Source organism: Giraffa tippelskirchi, chromosome 12 (genome assembly GCF_054371585.1).
Source record: "Giraffa tippelskirchi isolate mGirTip1 chromosome 12, T2T-mGirTip1v1.2.pri, whole genome shotgun sequence".
In the NCBI taxonomy this organism is placed as follows: domain Eukaryota; kingdom Metazoa; phylum Chordata; class Mammalia; order Artiodactyla; family Giraffidae; genus Giraffa; species Giraffa tippelskirchi.
The window spans coordinates 13,840,512-13,858,407 of NC_137286.1; the positions used below are offsets into that span (position 1 = coordinate 13,840,512).

The following is a 17,896-nucleotide window of genomic DNA, read 5'->3' on the forward strand; positions in this document are numbered from 1 at the left end:
TACAACACACACCCTATCTTTATTCAAGCTATCCTAGCCCTTCCCCTGGTCACAAGACTTTATGAGAGGAACATGGGCTGAATTTCAGACCCCCATGACCAGGTACCTTGGGCAATTCACAAACTGTGAAATCTTGGGAGACAGCTCGATGTTTTTGGAGGCAGCTCAACGTTTTTGTGTACCCTACACCTTTGTGATTCTGGGATTATCTTTATGAAAACTGACATGTTAAAATTGTATCCCAAAGAGTTTGCATCTCATTAAATATAGGTAGAATCCAGTTTTTAAAACTATGTCCAGTTCTCTATAAAGAAGCTAATTCCATTTTCTGGAGGACACCCTTGTGAAAATAGCACTTAGTTGATAGTCACAATCTATTAAATAATTCTTTGTACTAAATGTTTTCTCATTCATTCAAATCAATTTCTATAAAGAAGATGTTACTTTGTCACTTATGTTCAGTTAGGTAATATGTATTTGAATAGAATTTAGGTAAACTCTGGCAATCTTTCCAAGTTACAGAGTTTCAGATTTTTGTGGTTTCAAATGTCTTTGGAGAGCAGACAATTGCAGGGAAGAGAATATGAAGCCTGGGATGTGGGCTGTTCCTGCACCTTAATTCTTTCTTCACTCAATGCCTCATTTTCTACCTGTAAGTCAGTAAGTAGGAAAACGAGATGACATTAAACCAATATTATTATTCATATCATTAATAGCTGTTAGTCCTTTACCATAACTACCAGAGATTTTGTGTTTTTCAAGTAATGAGTAATGGTATACACTTTATGTCTTGTTAAGGCACAAGGAGGTAAACACCAGTACACGTATCTCATTGGAATGTTTTTTATGAAACACACAATATTAATAGTAGTAACTAGTGTAGTTGGGGCTTACAGTTTGCCAATTGCTTTTACATAAGTGATGCCATTTAATCCTGACTGCAAGTCTGTGAAACAGGAATTATTATTAATCTCATTTTGTAACTTGACTTGCCCAGTGCTGCTTCTCTCCTGTACGGTATCCTTTCCTATGCCGTTTTGTCTGTGTTCATGGCTTCAGTTATCACCCAACTGTATCAAATTTATATCACCAACCCTGAGCTCTAGATTTTTTAAATCCAATATTTTTGGCCTCTCCACCTGGACGTCTCATAAATAACTCACGTTCAACAAATCCAAAACTGAACTCATGGCCTCCCTGTCAAACCTGGTCCTCTTCCAATATTTTCCTTATTAGTGAATGACGTCACCATCCACCATCCAATTGTGCAAAACCAGAAACTCAGTTCTTGCCCTTAAACTGTTCTTTTTCTTGCCTCATACCCAGAATGTCACAGTTCTTTCAATTTTGCTTCCTATGTAGTCCTCAAATATGCCCACTTCTCTGTGTTTCCACTGTCACTCCTCCGGTCCAAGCTCTCCAGCATCACTTCTTCATCCTGCTCCAGCAGCTTCATAATTGTCCACCTCATACTAGAGTTTCTTGCCCGCCCATAATCTATTCTCCACACAACGTCCAGAATGATCTTTAAAAAAACACAAATCTCCAAATGTCACTACCTACTTCCTCCCTGCTTAAAACGCTAATGAGTTTTACTTCAGGAATTTCTCTTTCCTCTTAAAATAGAGACCAAATCTTTATTTGGTCAGGACTTGTGATCTAGTCCCTGCTTCACTTCCATCCTCCTCTTTTGCCACGTTCCTGAGTGCTCTTCTCTGGGCTTTAAGATACCACGTCCCCTCCTGCCACTGACCATTGTACATGCTTTCCCTTGTTTGGATTTGTCTTCTTGCCGCCTGTCACCTAGTTACCTGCTACTCTCCCTGGTTTTAGTACCATGAATCCTAAATCCCCAGCAGACCGAGACTCCCTACAATACTCTCTCATACTGTCTTCTATCTTTTCTCATGCACCTGACTACATGGGCTTCTCAGATGGTGCTAGTGGTAAAAAAAAAAAAAACCTGCCTGCCAATGCAGGAGACGTAAGAGACTCGATTCCCAGGTCGAGAAGATCCCCTGGAGGAGGGCATGGCAACCCATTCCTGTATTCTTGCCTGGAGAATCCCATGGACAGAAGAGCCTGGGAGGTTACAGTCCATAAGATCACAAAGAATTGGACACGACTGAAGTGACTTAGCATGCACTCATGTACCTAGCACAGTTGCAGTGCTATACTTATTTGTGTGATATTTTAAAATTAATATTCATCATTCTTACCAGACCATGAGCTTCATATCACGGACTGTGTCTGGTTTTGTATACTGTTATATCAGCACATCTAAGATTGTGCCCAGCACATAGTAGGTCCTTCATATGTGTTTGTGAATGAGTGACCCAGTGAATTAGATACATCCTTTCTAAAACCTTTTCTGGTCCTTACATGCTATGATTCTGTAAGAGGCAGAGAAGTATGCCACTAGGTAAGTACTGCTGAAGTCTAATTGTCCACCCTTTGTAAGAAATGGTAACAATATCTTTTGTTGAGGTGGAAACTGATCCATGGGAGTGAGGCTTCCTAGAGATCAGAAGAGAAGGCTTATTGGTCCCTAATGTCATTGGACATGGGTTTGGGTAGACTCCGGGATTTGGTGATGGACAGGGAGGCCTGCCTTCTGCGGTTCATGGGGTCGCAAAGAATCGGACATGACTGAGTGACTGAACTGAACTGAATATCATTCCTAGACTCTATCACAGGGTGCCCTGAACTTTCTGATTCTGAAAATGGAGAGAAACGTATAAAAAGAAGTGGCTGTAGAAACAGTGACACTCAAGTAGCAACTAGCACACAACAAGTGTAACTAGCACACAGTTTTTGGATGCTAATACGTTTCTCCAGTAGCAAAGATCCTTGGAGAAATGGCTGATTCCAGGACTGGGGCTGGAAATACACAAGATGAGCCTGGAGTATCTTTTAGTGCTGGAGAGGAAGAAAGCGCTTAAGAGAAACTCAACAGTGGTATATGTTAAAGGGACATAGTAGCCAATGAAATGAGTTCCTAATGGTCAGCTTGAGCAGCAAAATAAAGTAGTATTGTATCAGAACCCAAGGTATGAAATAAATATACATGAGTCTATACTGATACAAATAAATGAATACCTCAACAAATGGGAGAAAATAGAAAAATCTGTAATAAATAAATGATGATGAAAGAACAAATCTCCCATGCAGGAGAGCCCAAGTAATTTATGTATCTCCTTTGGTGTCAAGGAGATGGAGCATAAATCCCCACTCCTTAGGGTGTGTTGTTTATAGTGACTTCCTTCCAAAGGGTTCAGCACAGAATGGGAGCGAGGGAAAGAGTAACTTTATAGAATGGAACCTTGACAAACACCACCTTTGCCAGGTGATAAAGATTAATGTCAACAGTGACCGGTAGTGTTCATAATATGCACTTTAGTATGATGTGATGAGAATGGCACTTTAACTCTGTGGTTTTCCTCCCCCAAATCTGTAACCCCAAGATGATCATGAGGAAGACTTTGGACAAATCCCAATTGAGAGACATTCTGCAAGATACCTGACCAATATTCCTAAAAACAGGAAGATCATAGAAAACAAGGAAAATCTTAAAAAATAGTCACAGCCAAGAGGAACTTAAGGAGATGTGACTACAAAATGTAGAATGGTTCCTTGGATGGGGTTCTGGAACAGAAAAAGGAAAATTAGGTTAAAACTAGGAAAATGTGAATAAAATGTAGATTTTGGTTAAAAATAATATATCAATATTTGTTCATTAATTGTGACAAATGTGCCGTACTAATGTAGAATGGTTTAATGGGAGAAGAAACGGAGTACAGGATAAATGCACTGTTTTTGCAAATGTCTGTAGCTCTAAAACTGTTCTAAAAATGTTTTAAATTATTTAAATGTTCTTTTTAAAATGTAGCTGAATATATAAACTAATTAGGAGATGGAAGATGGGGAAGAGTTAGAGAACACTCTGAATTTCAGAGTCAATGAGAAATCATCAGTTTAGGAACTAATTGTTTGCTTTGTAGGTTTGTCTGTGGCCCATTTGGGGTAGACTTCAGGGAAGTTTTTCTTAAAGGAAAATACTCTTTATTCATCAGCTATCCCTCAAGTATAACTCATCCATAATTTTCTGTTTCTGGTGTTTTGAGTTTCTTTCACATGAGCTCGAAAAGTCTAAAAATGTAACCACCCCCTTTTTGGCACTCTGCTGAAGTTGAGAAGAAACCATTTATATGGAAACTAGAATAGCTGGTATTTCAGACTAAGGTAATAAGCTTCAGCATTAACAATTCATGGATGTAATTTTTTGTGAAAGTGTGGTTTATATTAATCTTCTACTGATGTTTCTAAATTTGATATTTTAAAAACTCCATTCACTCAACTAAAGTTGATTGTGTGTTCATATGCAGGGTAATATGGTGGTCAGGAATGTGACTTATATACAGATCCTGCTCACAAAGAGTTTTATCGTTTAGTGCTGGAGACAAGATATGTTTATCAGCAACTATATTCTTTAGTAGAAGTTTGTAACTTTCCAATAAACGTGTAGACAAAGTGCTGTCAAAGATAATTAGTGGAAGAGAGGTTACTCCAAATATGACTCATGAAAGAAATAGTACTTTGACTTGGTCTTAAATAATTGCAGACTCCACGCTAAGAGTCGGACACGACTGAGCGACTCCACTTTCACTTTTCACTTTCATGCATTGGAGAAGGAATTGACAACCCACTCCAGTGTTCTTGCCTGGAGAATCCCGGGGACGGGGGAGCCTGGTGGGCTGCCGTCTATGGCGTTGCACAGAGTCGGACACGACTGAAGCGACATAGCAGCAGCAGCCACTAAAGCAGAGGTTATGTATTATTAATTTGTGTACATCTTGCACATAGTAGGTACTCAATAACATTTGTTGGATGACTGAAGACTTTGTAAATGCAGAGATGGGAGGAAGGAAAGACCTTATAGTCTTACCTGTTGCTTCTAACAGCGTGATAGAAGCCCAGTGTCTCTGTGTATCTTATTTTTTCTTTGCCAAGTTGATTCTTTAGTTGACAAATTAGTTAATTTGATTTTGTCACTTTCCATTCTTGCATCTCAACAAATATATTATTTACAAATATATTATTTGCAAAAGTTTTTACAGTGGCTAGGGTATGGAGTGGAGGGGCAGAGCCAGTCCTCTATTCAATCAGAGGGTTCTGTTTTTCGGGAGCCCACTGTCCAGGCTGAGATTTATTCAGGCTACTTATACTTTTGTTTGCCATTTTTCTTTGGACTACTTTAAGGCTTGTGGAACTCGCTACCAGTAGTACAGATTCAGGGAGTAAAATAAAAATCAAATGAGTCATCTGCTTCTAAGTAACTCTGATCAGGGTTCTGGTGAAGGAGGTTAAAACTACCTAACATAAACATTGCAAATCATCTGTGGATTTCAGTTATATGGGTTCTTTCTCTCATTTCTGTGGGTTTTTGTTTGTTTGTTTGTTTTTGTTTTTGTTTTTGTTTTTTTCTGTGGGTTTTTAAGAGGTAGCTGACAGCATATCTCAGCCATTTTTAGGACGTTTTCCATCATTGCACCATTGTGATTTAGTTTTTTTTTTTAAGTGATTCAAGTTTTTAATCTACAAGTAGTAACAATAATGCACCCTGCCTTTCCCCCAAGAAATACAAAGTACTTTAATGGTGGATTTCTAGGGATACAGCTATAATAACAACTAGCATAGATAAAACACCAAAACCAAAAGTTACAAAATAAAAGATAGGTACATTAGACTTCACTGGGCTTCCCAAGTAGTGCAATGTTAAAGAACCTGCCTGCCAATGCAGGAGACACAAGAGATGTGGGTTCAATTCCTGGTCAAGAAGATCCCTTGGAGTAGGAAATGGCAACCCACTCTAGTGTTCTTGTTTGGAAAATTCTGGCGTGCTGGACATGTACAGTCAACTCTAAATAAATGTTTTCTTTAAAATGGTTGCATCCAACCTAGATGTCCATCAGCAGACGAATGGATAAGGAAGCTGTGATACATATACACAATGGACTATTACTCAGCCATTAAAAAGAATACATTTGAATCAGTTCTATTGAGATGGATGAAACTGGAGCCCATAATACAGAGTGAAATAAGCCAGAAAGAAAAACACCAATACAGTATACTAATGCATATATATGGAATTTGAAAAATGGCAACGATCACCCTATATGAGAGACAGAATAAGAGACACAGACGCATAGAACAGTCTTATGGACTCTGAGGGCGAAGGTGAGGGTGGGACGTTCTGGGAGAATAGCATTGAAACATGTATATTATCATATGTGAAACAGAACACCATTCCAGGTTCAATGCATGAGACAAATGCTCAGGGCTGGGGCAAAGGGATAACCCAGAGGGATGGGATGGGAGGGAGGTGGGAGGAGGGTTCAGGATGGGGAACACATGTAAACCCATGGCTGATTCATGTCAATGTATGGCAAAAACCACTACAATATTGTAAAGTAATTAGCCTCCAACTAAAATAAATCAATTTATTAAAAAAATAAATAAATAAAATGATTGCATCCAGTATTGATGTGCAAAAGTTACAAAGCAGTCCTTTGTCAGCCTGCACGGATGCTCTACTGCTTGAATTTTAGAATTAAGGGAAATTGAATTTGGCTAACCTTAATACAGCTTTCAAATGTATTAAATTTATACACTGTGTAGTTTCCAAGAATTAGCAAATTCCAAAAATGTGAAAAGGTTAGGAACTGCTTAGAAACATTGTAGTGACCATTGCTATTCTTAGAAAAGTAATTACACCAACATTGTATTTCAGTTCCAAAGCCAACAGAAACTATATCAAGTAACCTTGCAAATGCTAGGAAAGCTGCTAGGAAGGAAAATTGGGAAATTAAATTAATATTAGCCTCTTGAGTCAGTACTTTTGTGTGTGGTCCATTGTACTTTTCTGTTTGCCTTGAATTGACTTTGGTAATTAGATGTTGAATTAAGGAAACAGGTGGAAATGCATACTATATTGAAAATATCCTTGTAGCAATAAAGCTCATAATACATCTTCCATCATGTGTCTTCAGACATTATTTATGCTGGATGTATGATTTGTCTACTTCCATTCTTAATATAATGTAATAGTACATTTGTAACTATTTGTTATTTTTTCCTCTTTTTATTTTCTTTGACTTCTCTCCTGCTTGGTCTCTATTCAGAGCTAAATTAAACATGCCCAAATCTTTTCCTTTTGTAGAACATTGAAGAAGAGAAAAATGAGACACTTCTCTCCCTTCTTCAGTGAAAGGAGATCCTCGTTCATTCATTCATTCAGGAATTGTTTATTGAGTGTCTGCTCTCTACAAGGCATTAGGCTCAGTCAGTTCAGTTCAGTCTCTCAGTTGTGTCCGACTCTTTGCAACACCATGAACTGCAGCACGCCAGGCTTCCCTGTCCATCACCAACTCCTGGAGTTTACTCAAACTCATGTCCATTGAGTTGGTGATGCCATCCAACCATCTCATCCTCTGTCATCTCCTTCTACTCCTGCATTCAATCTTTCCCAGCATCTTTTCAAGTGAGTCAGCTCTTCGCATCAGGTGGCCAAAGTATTGGAGTTTCAGCTTCAACCTCAGTCCTTCCAATGAATATTCAGGACTTATTTCCTTTATGATGGACTGGTTGGATCTCCTTGCAGTTCAAGGGACTCTCAAGAGTCTTCTCCAACACCATAGTTCAAAAGCATCAAATCTTCAGCACTCAGCTTTCTTTATAGTCCAACTCTCACATGCATACATGACTACTGGAAAAACCATGGCTTTGACTAGATGGACCTTTGTCCATCTAGTAGTGTACCAATTGTCCATCTAGCAAAGTAATGTCTCTGCTTTTTAATATGCTGTCTAGGTTAGTCATAACTCTTCTTCCAAGAAGCAAACGTCTTTTAATTTCGTGGCTGCAGTCACCATTTGCAGTGATTTGGGAGCCCCCCAAAATGAAGTCTGTCACTGTTTCCATTGTTTCCCCATGTATTTGCCATGAAGTGATGGGACCAGATTCCATGATCTTAGTTTTCTGAATGTTGAGTTTTAAGCCACCTTTTTCACTCTCCTCTTTCCCTTTCATCAAGAGGCTCTTTAGTTCTTCTTCGCTTTCTGCCATAAGGGTGGTATCATCTGCATATCTGAGGTTATTAATATTCTCCCAGCAATCTTGATTCCAGCTTGTGCTTCATCCAACCCAGCATTTCTCATGATGTGCTCTGCATATAAGTTCAAATAAGCAGAGTGACAATATACAGCCTTGACGTACTCCTTTCCCAATTTGGAACCAGTCTGTTGTTCTATGTCCAGTTCTAACTGTTGCTTCCCGACCTGCATACAGGCTTCTCAGGAGGCAGGTCAGGTGGTCTGGTATTCCCTTCTCTTGAAGAATTTTCCACAGTTTGTTGTGATCCACACAGTCAAAGGCTTTGGCATAGTCAATAAAGCAGAAGTAGATGTTTTTCTGGAACTCTCTTGCTTTTTCAATGATCCAGCGGATGTTGGCAATTTGATCTCTAGTTCCTCTGCCTTTTCTAAATCCATCTTGAACATCTGTAAGGTCACAGTTCACGTACTGTTGAAGCCTGGCTTGGAGGATTTTGAGCATTACTTTACTAGTGTGTGACATGAGTGTAATTGTGCAGTAGTTTGAACATTCTGTGACATTGCTTTTCTTTGTGATTGAAATGAAAATTGGCCTTTTCCAGTCCTGTGGCCACTGCTGAGTTTTCCAAATTTGCTGGCATATTGAGTACAGCACTTTCATAGCATCATCTTTTAGGATTTGAAATAGCTCAACTGGAATTCCATCACCTCCACTAGCTTTGTTTGAAGTGATGCTTCCTAAGGCCCACTTGACTTCATATTCCAGGATGTCTGGCTCTGGGTGAGTGATCCTACCATTGTGGTTATCTGGATCATAAAGATCTTTTTTGTATAGTTCTTCTGTGTATTCTTGCCACCTCTTCTTAATATCTTCTGCTTCTGTTAGGTCCATACCATTTCTGTCCTTTATTGTGCCCATCTTTGCATGAAATGTTCCCTTGAAAAAATCTCTAATTTTCTTGAAGAGATCTGTAATCTTTCCGATTCTATTGTTTTCCACTGTTTCTTTGCATTGATCTCTGAGGAAGACTTTCTTATCTCTTTGCTATTCTTTGGAACTCTGCATTCAAACGTGTATATCTTTCCTTTTTTTCCTTGCCTTTCGCTTTTCTTCTTTTCTCAGCTATTTGTAAGGCCTCCTCAGACAACCATTTTGCCTTTTTGCATTTCTTTTTCTTGAGAATGGTCTTGATACCTGCCTCCTGTACAGTGTCATGAACCTCCGTCCATAGTTCTTCAGGCACTCTGTCTACCAGGTCTAATCCCTTGAATCTATTTCTCACTTCCACGGATGAGATACCCCACGTCCAAGGGCAGAGAAGCCTCAGCAAGACAGTAGGCGCTGGAGCGGTGGCTGCGCGGCGCTGGAGCAACTTTGAGGATACACCCCACGTCCAAGGACAAAGGAGAAGCCCCAGGAAGATGGTACAAGGGGTGAAATCACGTTTGGAATCAAACCCTGTATCTGCCAGAGATGCTCAGAGGGCTCAAACAAACCTTGTGCGCACCAGAACCCAGAGACCCCACAGAGACTGAGACAGAACTGTGTTTGAGTGTCTCCTGAGGAAGTACAGGTCAGCAGTGGGCTGCCACAGGGATGGGGGCTCTGGGTGCAGCAAACTTGGGTACAGCATAAGCCTTCTTGGAGGAGGTTGCCATTAACCCCACCGTAGAACTACCTGAACTTACATAGGACTGGGTAAACTGACTCTTGGAGGGCACAAACAGAACCTTGTGTGTACCTGGACCCAAGAGAAAGGAGCAGTGACTCCACAAGAGACTGACCCAGACTTGCCCGTGAGTGTTTAGGAGTCTCCAGCGGAGGTGTGGGTCGGTGATGGCATGCTGCAGGGTTGGGGACAATGAGTGTAGCACTGCGTGCATGGGACCTTTTGAAGGAGGTTGCCATTATCTTCATTACCTCCACCATAGTTTGGCCTCAGGTCAGATAACAGGGAGGGAACACAGCCCCACCCATCAACAGAAAATTGGATTGAAGATTTACTGAGCATGGCCCCATCACTTCATGGCAAATAGATGGGGCAACAGTGGAAACAGTGACAGACTTTAGTTTTTGGGGCTCCAAAATCACTGCAGATGGTGACTGCAGCCATGAAATTAAAAGACGCTTACTCCTTGGAAGAAAAGTTATGACAAACCTAGACAGCATATTAAAAAGCAGAGACATTACTTTGCCAACAAAGGTCCATCTAGTCAAGGCTATAGTTTTTCCAGTAGTCATGTATGGATGTGAAAGTTGGACTATAAAGAAAACTGAGCGCCAAAGAATTGATGCTTTTGAACTGTGGTGTTGGAGAAGACTCTTGAGAGTCCCTGGACTGCAAGGAGATCCAACCAGTCCATCCTAAAGGAAATCAGTCCTGAATATTCACTGGAAGGACTGAAGCTGAAACTCCAATACTTTGGCCACCTGATGTGAAGAACTGACTCTTTTGAAAAGACCCTGATGCTGGGAAAGATTGAAGGAAGGAGGAGAAGGGGGTGACAGGATGAAATGGTTGGATGGCATCACTGACTCAATGAAGCGTTTGAGTAAACTCTGGGAGTTGGTGATGGACAGGAAGGCCTGGCATGCTGCAATCCATGGGTTCACAGAGAGTCGGACACATCTGAGCAACTGAACTGAGCATGGCCCATCAGAACTAGACCCAGTTTCCCCCTCAGTCAGTCTCTCCCATCAGGAAGCTGCCATAAGCCTCTTATCCTTCTCCATCAAGGGGCAGACAGACTGAAAACCACAATCACAGAAAACTAACCAATCTGATCACATGGACCACAGCCTTGTCTAACTCAGTGAAACTATGAGCCGTGCCATGTAGGGCCACCCAAGATGGACAGGTCATGGTGGAGAGTTCTGACAAAATGTGGTCCATTGGAGAAGGGAATGGCGAACCACTTCAGTATTCTTGCCTTGAGAACTCAATGAACAGTATGAAGAGGCAAAAAGATAGGACACTGAGAGATGAACTCCCTAGGTTGGTAGGTACCCAATATGCTACTGGAGATCAGTGGAGAAATAACTCCAGAAAGAATGAAGAGACCGAGCCAAGGCAAAAACAACACCCAGTTGTGGATGTGACTGGTAATGGAAGTAAAGAGCAATATTGCATAGGAACCTGGAATGTTAGGTCCATGCATCAAGGCAAATTGGAAGTGACAAAACAGGAGATGGCAAGAGTGAACATCGACATTTTAGGAATCAGTGAACTAAAATGAACTGGAATGGGTGAATTTAACTCAGATGACCATTTTATCTACTACTACTGTGGGCAAGAATCCCTTAGAAGAAATGGAGTAGCTATCATAGTCAACAAAAGAGTCCAAAATGCAGTACTTGAATGTAATCTCAAAAACTACAGAATGATCTCTGTTTGTTTCCAAGGCAAACCATTCAATATCACAGTAATCCAAGTCTATGCCCCGACCAGTAATGCTGAAGAAGCTGAAGTTGAACAGTTCTATGAAGACCTACAAGACCTTTAGAACTAACACCCCAAAAAGATGTCCTTTTCGTTATAGGGGACTGGAATGCAAAAGTATGAAGTCAGGAAACACCTGGAGTAACAGGCAAATTTGGCCTTGGAGTACAGAATGAAGCAGGGTAAAGGCAAACAGAGTTTTTCCAAGAGAACGCACTGGTCATAGTGAACACCCTATTCCAACAACACAAGAGAAGACTCTACACGTGGACATCATCAGATGATCAATACCAAAATCAGATTGATTATATTCTTTGCAGCCAAAGATGGAGAAGCTCTATACAGTCAGCAAAAACAAGACCGGGAGCTGACTGTGGCTCAGATCATGAACTCCTTATTGCCAGATTCAGACTTAAATTGAAGAAAATAGGGAAAACCACTAGACCATTCAGGCATTAGTCTAGGCTGCAGGTTTTTCTAAAAACAGTCAAGGAGATTACTACAAAGCTGAACTCTGCAACACGGTTTAATGTAACATCACAGTGCTGTGAATGATGGTAGCAGCAAAGAGACAAGACTGTTGTAGGTGAGAGAAACAGATAATTCCATTGAACTCTCTGTGACAGAGTGACAAATGGCAGCAGACCCTTTTCAGGCCCTAATCATGAGCTGAAGAATGACTGCATTTCCCAGGGGTGAGATAGTGCTTTGACCTGATGTTAAAGCCAGCTGTTCTCATATTCAGGATATAACAGCATTGTATTCATATATCAAAGAGAGTGGATGACAAACACTGTATTTCTCCTTTCTACTCTTCTCCTTCTGCCCTTTTCTTATCCTCTAAATGTCCTTTCTGACCTTTCCTATCTCATCTTTATTTCTCCTCCTTCCTATATACTGTCTACTGAAGAATAGTCTATATTACTACTTTTATTATCACTGATATTTCTGAAGAAATTGTCTGGTTTTCCATACTGAGCTTAAAGGACATATAGATAAATATGTATGTAAACATAATCCACTTTTTATTCCATTTTCCCATTCTCTTTTACCATTTTAAATTGTTTTAACTACGGTTGATGTGGGTTGAGCAGCCTTTTGGTATGAATCATTTAAGCATAGTCAGAATACAAGATACACACCAGAGGGGGGGAGTGAATCTGTCATAACGTGTTAGCCATTTCTCTTCTGTTAGAAAAGACGCATGACAGGAGAATGAGTCCTTGCCATAAATGTCATATCTAAAAATCTAAGGTTAAATTGAAAAATATCTAGGAAAAAATGATGAAATTTGCTAATTATTCAGTAATGCCACTTCTTATCCTCCTGGAGAAGAACAATTGCCTTCCTGGACACATCTGTCTAATCCTAGAGAGACTGAATTCTAACTACCTGATGAGTGAGTGAAAGTCACTCAGTCATGTCTGACTCTTTGCGATCCCATGGACTACGCAGTCCATGGAATTCTCCAGGCCAGAATACTGGAGTGAGTAGCCTTTCCTTTCTCCAGGGGATCTTCCCAACCCAGGGATCGAACCCAGGTCTCCCGCATTGCAGGCGGCTTCTTTACCAGCTGAGCCACAAGGGAAGCCCAAAGTGAGGGCCTGCCCTCTCTGAGGTATAGGATTTTATAAATTATAAGACTACAAACTGAATTGGATAGTTCAACTAATTTTTCCCACTAACCAGTGAGTGTAGGCTTGGAAGGAAAGTCAGATTAGTTCTAAGCAAAATAAAAGAATTTTGTTTTCCTTTCCAAATCTGAGTTGCACTGTGAGCTGTTGTGTGTCGCAGGTTATGTTTAAGCGCAGTCAGAGGAAGTGTAGTCATCAAAGGAGTTTGAGACAGAATGTTCAGAAGTAGGAGACGAACAAGGGCATGTGTTCATGGGAAGTAAAGGAAGCAAGAGTTAAAAAAAAAAAAAGCTGTCGTCATCAATGTTGCCTGATACTTAACAGGGAACATGATGATTGAGATGTGCCTGTCGGATTTAACAGCAAGGGGGATATTAATGGCCTTTGTCAGAACCTTTTAGTGACATCGTGGGGCAGGGGTCCTCATTAAAACACAGGAGTGAAGAGAAGAGTTAATATCTAAGGATTCTGAACAGCACTGCTTCTCCTCACTGGAAGCCCACGAATAAAGCAAAACAAAAACAAAAGTGTAAGGCTTAGAAAGAAACAAAAATAAGATTGTTACAGATGATGCAGTTTTGCTTTTTTTCTACTAGAAAAATCCAAGAGACTCTACAAACTACTGAGTACAAGAATATATAAAAATCAGAGTTTGATTTTTCTTCCATGTCCTTGGCATGCATTTATCTTGTTTATTCCTCTTAGTAACTACACTGAAGTACAGTGATCATCCCTATTCTATTGATAAGGAAATGGTGGCACAGACAGGTTAAGTAACTAGCATAGTCACACAGCCACAGCCACGTGGGTAAGAGGACTTGAGTCCAGGCTTGTCCAGCTGCAGGACCCAAACTGTTAACCACTGCTCCCCACTGTCCTCAAAGACAAGGGACAGAATAGTTAAAAGAGACCCAGGATACAAGGAGAATTTTTCTGAGTTGGTTTTTTATTTTTTATTTTAGAGATAGGTGAATGTTGAGAAAGCGTGTGAGTGATGGGATGAAAGAGACCGATTAATGGAACTTAGGTCTGAAGGAGACAGAAAAAAAAATGAGATTAAAAAAAAAAAAAGAACCCCAGGTCACGTTCGACCTTGGTGGGGAGAAAGGACGTGTCCTTCTTCGATACTCGGTCCAGAGTGGTGCTGTCTGAGCAAACTGCTGCTTGTGAAGGAAGACGTTTCTGGTGTTCTACCCCACTGACGAGCGCTCTCTGACCGGCTTTGAAGGGCAGTGCTGCGTTAGGAGCTTTGCCTGTAATTTTTGTGACGTGTGACTCAGCTGCTCTCGCCAGCGGCTTCTCTCAGGTCAGCACACATTTCTCACTTAGTTCAGCCAAGCAGCGCCTTCAGAGAGGGTTTACTATGGGGAAGGTCTATCAGGGGCACCCATGTGACATTTTTGAATCATTCTGTTTAGTTGGCTCTAGGACAGAATAAGAGCCTCTCGGCCAATGGATAAGAAATACCAGGCTGACCTCAACTTCCTGAGAGACTCGAAGATGGCACCAGAGCTTCTCGGGTTTGCGATACACAGACAGGAAATAGATCTTTTGACTTAGGCTCAGCCTTGTTCAATTGGCAGTTGGTTCGAAGGAAAATAGAGTAAGGCACCAAGCCCTAACCAGGGAAGCAGCCGCACGAATGCACATCACTGACGGTGTAGACGGCAAGGAGTCTCCAAATCCTGTTACTTCTGTGGGCTAACAACACTAGTAGGCAGATAATAATCAACAGACCTTCTTTGGATAAGAAAGTAAAATATCCTTCAGGAGACACAACACATTCTGACACCTCCAAGCAAACACCAGAAGAATTTGGCAGAAGACATCCCAGCAAATGCCAGCATCTCAGTCAGCCAGGAGGCTGTGTGCTTGGCTCACAGCCAGCCAGGCACATGCACAGACTAAGGGGTCCTCCTTGACACCACCGGTGTAGCATGTAGGACCACGTTCCAGGTGTAGTATGCGTTCAAACTTGAACTCAGACCAAGACTTGGTGGTGTACAACCTATTCCAGGGTTGATTTCATTGCTTAGTGATGATAAATTTCTTAAGAATCTCTGTGGCCTTCTGTCAGCTTGCCATGGCAAGACAACAACAAAAAAATGTCAACTGTGGGTTTATGGAGAGTGTCCTCTGGGGATGGGCACTGTATCTTGTAACTCAGCCAGTTACAAGAAGAGCCTCCGGTGGCGGTGTGGCTGCCGGCTCTTCGGGGCGTGGAATGGAGTCTGGAACCTGTTGTGTGTGCTGGGAGGAATTCGGCCCTTCTAGAGGTAGGACAGGTCTTTGGCAAAAGTGGAAAGGGGGAAGAGGAGGATTTCAGCGAGAAGTGGTGTCAGGATAAAGCAGTGGCAATGGGGACTCTTCGAGTCAGCATCATTCAGTTTTTCAGGGAGTCATCTTCAGGGCCAGAGATCGCCAAAAGAGGGGATAGATGCACAGGCGGACAACGGGGAGATAGGCTCTGTAACTTGGGTTCAGGGAAAATGGACTCCTGATTACAGGCAACCGCCTGCTAGGTTAGAGCTCGACTGAACCTGATTACAGAACTCGTTAGTATTGAATCAGGGCTTCTTTTTTTATTATTATTATTACTGGAATATAATTGCTTTACAATGTTAGTTTCTGCTGTACAATAATGTGGATCAGCTATATATATACATGTATCCCTTCCCCCTTGAGCCTCCCTTCCACCCCACCCCCCATCCCACTCCCCTAGGTCATCACAGAGCACCGAGCTGTGCTCCCTGTGCTGCGCAGCAGCTTCCCACTCCCTATCGTGTGTGCATTGAAGTGTATATATGTCAGCGCTACTGGATTCGTCCTTCCCCCCCGCCCCCATGTCCACAGGTCTGTTCTCTACCTCTGCACTTCTACTCCTGCCCTGTGAATAGGGCTTCTTAAATCTCCTGCCTCTCAGCTCCCAAATTTCAGACTGTCCCAAAGCCTAGAGAAAGAGCTAGATTTGAGATAGCTGTTTCTGAGGATTTGGTGTGGAGATTGAGGCCAGGGTAGAGGGACATGGAAGTAGGCAAGCCCTGTATCTCCCTACCCCAAACAGTGCTAAGGGGGAAATACTTTCTCTGAGATAGACACACATATAAGCCTATTAACACCCAAAGGAGTAAGAAAGGGAATATGGCTTTCTCTCTATAATCCCTTGCTGTGAAATTGATGCAGAAACAGGTGCTAATGCAGGTGGTAAATGAGGGGAACGTGACTCCATTTACCTGTCTATAGAAATCCGTGAACTTGAGCACAGGCCAAGCGGGCCTCCAAGGAAAATACACAGACATTACTTGGTCAGGCTAACAAAGCATTTAAGTCACTAGTCTGATAATTCTAACTGGAAGACCTGAAAACCTAAATTACTTGGCTGGAAAAGGAGGGTTGAATGAACAGTAGTCTTCCCTGCATGACTGGTGACCTTTAAGATCCTATTGTGACAAATTCTATCACTGTTCTTTTTAAGTAAACCAGATTCAATTAGACACCTGCCTGAAAAGTATATTTTCATTGACTTTTGATTATCAAAATTGGAATCTTGTTCACGCCCAGACTACTGCCAAGGAAGCAAGAGCGGCAGCTTCAGCTCTGCAGCCTGGCTAAATTCCAGAATCCTGTGTGACCAGGCATGCTCCTGAAATCTTTCTAACCACCAACTTGAGATACGCTGTATCTGTGGCCTGTTGTGTTTTCCTGTACATTGTGAGTGCTGCAGGGAAAATTTATACTCTAGATCAAGCAGGTACAAATGAATCACAATCACCATTTACTGAGCATTTACTAGATATGGGACACTGTGCTAAGCCCCAAACATGAATGATCTTGTTTAATTTTTTATAAATCTTTAGGGACAAACCATTTTCCCCCATGTTATAGAGAAAGCTATACTTAGATCAAATAACTTGCCCAAAATCACCAAGTTAGTAAAAGAACCAGAATTGGAACTCAAGGAGTTTGACTGCAGTGCCTATGATTTTAATCATTGTATTCCATTGCCTTTCATCTCTCTACTTTTGAAATTAAGTCAGAACTAAAACCATTTTTTAAATATTAGAACTGTTTAGCTATGTAGTTTCCTGAGGAAAAAAAAATGTCACAAAGCAAAAGGGAATAATGGGATAAATGAAAGCCTCTACTGAATATACACAGTGCAAACTATAACACATGAAAATATTAAGCATAGAGCTCACCAATGCAGTATCAAGAAAGAGGCTTGTGTAAAAACTATCATTTGTGGTATTTGTTGAAACACTTAGAAGAGAATTTGTCCTTTATTGTCAGTTTGAGAAGCTTTAATAGCCTATTTTCAGGCCTGCTGGGATATTTAAAAAGCTTCTCAAGGGACTGACCTGGTTAATATACAGCCTGCTTCTGGCTATATTATCTGTAGAACAGGGGCAGAGTCATCAGTTGAGAAAAACAAAAGAAGACGTCCCTGTTTTTAGTTTCTCTAATGTCTTTGAAACATTCACATAATCTTAAAGTTAATGCGGAAGAAGGTGTACAGTGATTGAGGAACACCACAGATGCAGCCACCAAATACTGGAGTACACAGAACGAAAGAGCACTAACATTATTGATTTTGTTTCTGTATTTTCATAGGGAAATAATGGAATAGCTGTCATATCCACAGTTTGTGCTCCTGTGGATGAGGGGCCCTGGGCAGACTTACATTCTTGCTTATTTCGAGGAATTCAAAGAC

At 41.2% G+C, this 17,896-nt stretch overlaps 1 protein-coding gene across 4 annotated transcripts in view; it reads left to right on the forward strand.

Annotated features, from left to right (window-relative positions):
* Positions 1 to 17,896, forward strand: part of FRMD5 (FERM domain containing 5) — a 315,270-nt gene that overhangs the window by 148,504 nt on the left and 148,870 nt on the right. The window lies entirely within an intron of this gene.